Raw genomic sequence first — 7,976 nt, 5'->3', positions numbered from 1 at the left:
TTCGAGTGGTGGACCTTCGGCGCTGCCTGTGCATTCGCACAGCCGCCGGCAGCTGACTCCACAGGGTGATTAGTAATCACACTGTGATCTTGTGCATTTGTACTAACGACCGTACCACAAGTGAGGCCATCGCACTCACTCGTAGTACATCCACACGCTTGTCTACGCTCCAAGACGTTCATCAGATAGCCATCTGATGAACAAGTGGCAGGCATCTTTACGGATCGATGCTGCCAGCTGATCCTTGGCTTGTATTTTCTAAGCCAAGGTAAACCTAGGATGACATCAAATTTGTCATCCAAATCAAGTACGATAAAATCATCATCATACTGTAAATCTCTTAACGTGTAGTGAAATTTCACCACGCGTTTCATTACTGTTATCGATGCGCCTGTCACTCGACCCACCGTCATTCTCGTTAGAGATGTCGCGCTCAGCATATTTGAGCCTACGATCCTCTATTGACTGGCGACAAATAAAGTTATTCGACGCTCCACAGTCCAGTAGGGCTCTAAGTGACAAATCATTTTAGCTTCAAGGTGATGAGGTATCCCTCATCACCAGGTGCAGAGATACATAATGATTGTGTGTCTGGAGCAACGTTCGTCAAGAGATTTGCAAATTTTCTTGAGGTTGGTGGATCATGAAGATGTAACAACAGAAACGGAACTCTGACAAAAATGATAGAGAAAGCATTCTTTCATTTAATGTTAACGACCGAGTCCAACTGTCTACAGTAAGCCTACCAGAAAATTTAGTGACGAATGTGGGCAGTCAAAACTTACTGCCCAAGTTTATCGGCCCGTTCCGTGCTACCTCGTAGGATGCGTACGCATTCTGCGTTTCTTGTTGGGCAGCTTCGCCCTTACCATCCGTACGAGGCTTCATCCGATTCTAACTCTCCCAGGAACGATCTAAGGCGTCTGCCAAAGCTGGGTGGCCCCGAACTAAAGAATAATAGTCTCACAACAGATTCTGATTCTAATAAACAAGACGAACCACTCTTAAATCCAAGGAAGAACCGTTTGACAAGCTGTCACAAGATTGTTTTGAAGGACTGATGCGTCCTTCCGTTCGCTAGTTGATCAGTCGCAACTTGCGCATCATTTCTAAACTGGTCGCGAGAAACATTTTCAACCGTCATCGGTAACTCGCGGCGACGAAATCGCTCGTGATTAATACCCTCCCTCAAATAATAAAGGGTGTAATCCAAATCACGATGATGATTCGGGTTCGTTAAACGAGGAGAACCCGATTTTGCCTCCCCTCCACATTCATTGACGGATTCGAGTGGTGACAAGCGTTTATTTCTTAAAAGCTTCTCGAAACACCGTGAACCAAAGGGCGTTTGAACGAAATATCACGTTCGTTGGCGAGAAGATGACGTTCCGGGTCTCGTTTAACAGTACGACTAGACTTATCCTCCTCGACAGAACGTCCATCAGAGAACGCGAATTTCCCGCGCTCATAAAAAATATTGGAGGTTCTTAATCTCTACGCGCATCTCACAAGAAATGAGTGTCCTCCAATGAGTATCTTTCAGGAGTAGCTTCCTTAGAGGCATGACCTGCGCCCTTAAAACAGCATGGACATGAGTCCCCCTACGATAGGCAAGGTATCCCTGCCTCTCTAGACAAACGGTGTAGCTTGTAGCGTGCACCGACTTCGGTTCGTTTTTCGAACCATTAACGGAAAGCATCCAGTTTGTCAAGCCAGACCTCACAGCCTATGCTTTGCACATTCTATACACATGCTGTTCAAGCTTAGAACAAAGGTTTGGCATCTTTTGCCCGCTTACGAGTGTACCACCGATGCCGGAAAATGCATCGATGAAGAATTCCGTTTTTGTCACCAGGTTTGTGAAGCCTGGATGAGTCGAACACCGGAATATGATATCGATTGTTGGTCATGCTAGACCAACGTTAGGTTACCCTTAGGGGGCAACCAAGGCTTCTTTTCGGGAGTGAAACGCAATGTATTGCGGTCCCTCTCCTGTTGGCTCTCGGAGCGATCCTTAGAATCACTCATTTCCTGGTGATGCAAACTAGCACATCACCAGCATTCTTCCCTTCACAGTAGCCACTGAGTCGGGCGATGACGATGACTTAACCTGTCACCTACAATTGGTGTAGCATGTGACTTGTCATTATCACCTGCAATGGCAGTAGCGGATGACAGATTCAAGTCACCTCCAATGGGAGTGAAGGGTGACTTATTCCCCACAGTAGACGCATTAGCGTCTACTGAAACATTTGCACTACCAAAAGCTGCACTGACCCATGCAGCTGCCAGCTTTGCGGCCATACAGGTTACGCGCACGGGAACTAAATCAATAATGCAATAAATTGGGTATTTAAATAAAAAACAATGATGCAAATTACAGGGAAAGACAATAGTATTTCCCTGCCACTCCACATCAGTCACTATTGTGACTGTTGGTTAAGATTTTACGGGGTGTTCCGTTACATAAACATTAATTTCTATAAGAGGACACATAAAAATATTTTCTATGCGAAGAAATAAATAAAGTAGTACAATTTTTTTATCTTTATTAATTTTGACATAATAGTTCCAACATTATCAAATTGGGTAATATCGCTATAACAGTATTTGCATTGATTGGTTAAATTCAGTTTAAATCAACCCCGCCGATCCTTATCAGACACGATTGTGCGGTGCTCAAGTAGGCGCCATACCTAGTTTGTTATTAATATTGTAAAGTCAGTGGTAGATAGAAGATCGCTACGTAGGGACCTAATTTAATAATACAGCTTTACGTTTTCCCGTTTTTAAAGCCTTAGAACTAAATTTGGTAGCTAGACTACTTAGCTACCTATAATCTTCCTCTGCACGTCGTGTACGTGTAGTAACCGAGCCACCCGCTTTCATTGTCATCAGTGTATGTTGACTAGTACTGTTGTCACTAGCAAAGGGTGTGAATTTTTCCAAATGTAATAACAGTGTTTTCTGGCATATCGCTTGGCGGCTCCCCAAAATTTTAAGATGAAGTTGAGCTCGCAGTGGAATTTTGGGTAAAATAACACTTGGTGGCCAGCGGCAACAATTCGCTTCTCTGCCATTCCAACTTGCACCTTAAAGTCAGATTAATTTTTTTGGCAGCAGGTTGTGCACTCCACACGGTATATTTGGCTTTGCCAGTTTTTGATAGGTGGCAAGTGTGTTAATAGTTGTTGTCAGTCTCTCCCTGGTCCCTCCATCCTCATCGTCATCGCCTTCGTCACCTTCGTTATCACCCTCATCTGCAACCTCAGCTTCTTGCAAAACTGATCCTGCAACAGCAAAGGATTTAGTCAAAAGATTGCAGCCAACAGCAGCTTTTCTTAGTTCGGCTCTTTCTGTCTTTGAGTTCGAGTTGCACCACCTGTATACTGGATTGGTCAGCTATCGTTTGGTTGTGGTACGTAGAACTAAACAGCTGCTTGATATGCTCTTTTAACATTTGCTTTAACAGATGCAAAGTCCAGATTTTTGTCATCACTGCCCTTCGAAACTCCAAAACTATTGTCAGTAGATTCATGAATGCCTGAGCAGTTATCGACTTTTACGCACTTGACCTCTCTCATTTCCTGCATCTGTTTTTTTAACTTCATCACGCGAGGCAGAATTGCTCAAGTTCTGTTAGAAGGCAGGTTGAAGGTTTGAAGCGGGTGAGTAGTTTGTGATGATGACTAAGCGTGGGACAGGGCAAGGACGCATGCGATACAATGTACTCTGAGCCAATCATCAGGGGCAAAGTAGAAGGGTCAAATGATCCAAACTTGGCCACCAAAAATCTAGGTTTGCTGGTTTTTAAGTGTCTTGCTGTAGATGGGCACGTCGCTCTAATGCGACCACGCTCTACTTAGACACACACCCTAGCACAGCGCGGAAGCGGTTAAACCAGCTTCTCTTGCGTGCAGTGAGGTAGTTGTGGTGGGCGCCTTAGCGATCTCACCCAACGCACTAAGTCCTCTGGTTAAGTGTCGTCACGGGAGCGGTAATCCGGCTTCTCGTGCGCACTTACCAAGTAGGAAGTAGTTTTCAGACTGATTTATATTTAATAGAACTAAATATAAATACCTAATTTTACCAATCAAAATGTCATCTCTATAGATAACACTTAACATGTATTGCGAGCATATCTTTCCAGATATCTCGCAAAATGGATAACGCTAGGCGTCATCCCTCCTAATTAGAATGCACCTATGTGCATCACATACACAAGGGTTGGTCGGAAATGTGAACCACACCCGAGTGCTGGGTCTGTTTACTTTATTTAAGTAATTGACCATCCCCTTACGTACACCAAGTGTACTTAATGGAACTGTGTAAAACTAGGGCAACTTTAGCCCGTTACACCATTCCCCCCTTTAAGAACGAATTTACATTTTTAAATTCGTCAAAGAGGAGAGAGGAACTGCGAGCAGCTTTACGCGCCGCTAGTTCACTTAATCACTCTAGCGTATGTGTTTCCATACACGGCGCCAAAGATGCCACCGAAAAGAGGCCACGTTGGTGGGTCGTCTGCGAAGACGCTCACTCAACCTCGCACTAGGCTCACGCGCCGCGTTAATTCGCTGGCCGCGTCTAATGCCTTAGTCGGAACGCAGACAGCCACTGCAGCTGTCGCGTTAACAGGGCTAAAGGATCCATCCCACTATGACAGTGAGGATGCTGATCCGTCGCTCATTGCCGACTACAATGAGTCGACACCGTTGCCGTCAACACATAGTAGTGATGCGGACAACGAGCTCATGAGGAAGGATGATGGCGCATTATTGCCCATCCAAACTTCTCTCATGGCTCACAACATGGAGACAGCAGCATTTACGAATGCTGTCTCGTCGTCTGCGCTGGAAAGCGCAGCGATAGGTAATAAGAGCGCTGCCCATAAAGGCGCAGCCGCTTCTCCGTTGGGTATAACCACAACGCCTTTGCTCAGACCATAATCCATAATGGTTCTGACATGGAGGATTCGGAGCCTAAAGCTCCGCCATGACACGTAAACGTGCTCAGTCGGTGTCACAAGCCAGTCGTTTCGAACGTGGCTACGTGACGGGTGACATATCACCGATGCCCCCTCCATTCAAATGGCCTCGTTTAAACGGGCCAAGAGCGTCGCTCCTAGGGCGCGCTCTTCTAGACGCACATAATTATTATGGCGTCTTTAAATCATGGAGGGCTCAGAAAAAATTGCTTGGACGTATTTTCCCGATCCAGGTCGTGTTGCGTTCAAATGAAACGCCCGACCAATACGAGGCGGAATTCCTGCGCCGCATTCATCCGCATTCTGATGCGATGAATCAGGGGTCGCAACGAAATAGTTTTGCCCGCTTGCGTGTGAAAGAAATCATGGGTGGTACTGTACCCTCTGTTTCTTCTCACAACGCTAGTGCTAGTCCATTTGAGACTAGCGAAGAGGCCTCAGCTGGTGCTCCTGTTCATAGGCAGACACCAAGCCAGGCAGATCAATTTGTAGGGTATCGATCGGTTCCCAAGAGTCAAAACTCTTCGGACAGCCTTTCCATTGGACGAGGATATGATATTTTTGCTTTACGGAGCGGTGGGTAAGCAACCTTCCAATAAAACCATCGATTCCCACTCGCATCTGTCAGATCAGGCGGCGCCAGATAGGAGTGGCGATCTCGCCCACCTGCTCGCGGCTGCCGTATCTTCGTTTGTTCAGTCACAGGCATTAAGCGCTGCTGAACGACGCATTTCGGATCTCGAGGGTCAAGTCTCGCGACTGACCTCGGATCTTCATGATGTCCGAGCGAAGGCTCATCAGGGTTATAAACGCCTGAAGACTTGCTTGGACCTCTTTGAGAGGATAACGCCGAGGGATCCGCGTTACTCGCGTGGCGTCCCTCGCCCTCCGAGTCCTGTTCGTGGTGGGAGGAGTCGGTCAGCTGATAATTCTTCGCCTTCTCCGTCCCCCTCACCCGAACGACGCTCGACTCACAGTCGGCATCACCATCGGTCTCCTTAGACGGATGGGTGTATGTGACCTCATTTGGGTCTACCTACCGATTCAGACGACTCATGTAAAATACGGGGTGCGTTTTCATATACGGGGGAAGGGTTGAGCCTATAATTTAGGTCTTTAACCTCTTCTACCACCGTGAAGGGCCAAATATAATAAACCGCGGCAACGACTTCTTAGTACCTCCAGGTAGTACAGAAATTGCATTTTTAGGTAGGGTAGCAATGCTTAATAGTACTCTTTTACCCACTCTAAAGCATTCATTTTTTGCGACCATTTTGGTCTGCATATTCTTCTTGCTTGTCGTACGCGCTTGCCATTGCGTCACGGACTTTCGTGTGATGGCTAATCGCTCATCCACAAAGCGTTGAGCTTCGCTCACGCTTTTAGCATCAAACTCGCCTATGATACCACCGAGAGGTCGGTCATAAGACGTAATTTTACTGACCACTGCTAAACTGGCAGGGTCGCTAAGGCAAGTTTCTGTCGTTGAGATGACACCCCCCCTCGCAAGTAATCGTCATATTGACGGAACTATGTCCCTCTTTCGCACCGAGCATAGTGAGGGGCCCTCCCATACTGAGACTCGGGCTGCGCACAAACAAGACTAGCGTCCGAGGATGGCGCAGTCCGCTAATATAAAACGGTGTCTCACCAACATAACGTGCGAATCGGGTCGTGGCGGATGTCTTACGCACGGTAGCAAGTCCCTAAGAATAGAGTAAACAATTACCCTTTGTGGAGTTCGCTATAAATAACAGTGTCCACGCCAGTACGGGTTGGCCATCGCTCTGGGGGCGATCTGCGGTCGACATGTGGAGCTTGCTACCTAGCAGTTCAAACACATGTCGCCAGAAACCAGACGTAAAACGTGGATCCCGGTCCGATACTATGGACTCGGGCATCCCGCGTAGTCAGTAAACATGATCCAGGAACAAGAGAGCTGCCTCCTTGCCTGTGATCGATCGATGTTTAACATGGTGCTTAATGCTCCATTTTGCTCAGTCTGTCTACAAAGACGACGAGGCCTGTCCAACCCTTACGATCGGGCGGCATGTCAAACATGAAGTCCAGGCTTCCTGACTTCCAACAGGTGGTTGGAATCGGTACCGTCCTCAGTCGCGCACTGCTGGACTGTGCAGGCATTATGCGCTGACACTGTTCACAAGAGCGAATATAGTTGGCCGACCATCTATATAGTTGTGGCCACCAAAATTCCTCTGACACACGTAAGAATGTCTTTTAACGGCCCAGATGCTCACTAGATGGCGCATGATGGAGCTCGTGCAGGATCATCAGCTGATAGCTGATGCCATAATAGTCCATCGCTGTCGCTCAAGCGATTTAGCATAGCTTTCAGGTGCGACGAAAGAATTACCTTTCGTCCACCAAAGTGATCTAACAGCAGGCGACAATGGTCGTCCTGACTGTAGCTCTCTTTTATTTCAGAGACTAATGAGCTTGTCACGTGGTATGCCTTCATGACTGCCAACGTTGACGGCTAAAATTGTGCTTTCGCACTAGACACACTTTCCTGGTGTCAACCTTAAAGTCTTGTCTGCGCGATAAAGCGTCAATCAAGACATTCGACTTACCCGGCTTGTATATAACTTTGAAATTAAAATCAGAGAAAAATGTAAGCCATCTTGCCATTCAAGGCGAGAGGTGCGGTGAGTTTATTGCGGTCCGCAGTTATGCGTGATCCGTATAAACCTCAAATGGTTCGGTGCCCAATAGGTGCACACGAAACTTGACAAGAGCATACTTTATTGAAAGTAGCTCATGCTTTTAATAGCCGGGACTGATAAGAGATGACACGGTCAACGCCGTCGTCATCCTTCTGCATGAGCGCGCTGCCGATTGCAAAATTACTTGCATCGCAGACGACGCTAAAGGGCTTATCCGCGTCTGGCAATGCCAAGACCGGTGCCTCTACAAGAGATTGCTTCACTGATGTGAACGCATCTTCTTGTTCTTTTAACCAAACCCATTC

This window comes from Bremia lactucae, linkage group LG1, assembly GCF_004359215.1.
Source record: "Bremia lactucae strain SF5 linkage group LG1, whole genome shotgun sequence".
Lineage (NCBI taxonomy): Eukaryota > Oomycota > Peronosporomycetes > Peronosporales > Peronosporaceae > Bremia > Bremia lactucae.
This window is presented reverse-complemented; position numbering follows the sequence as displayed.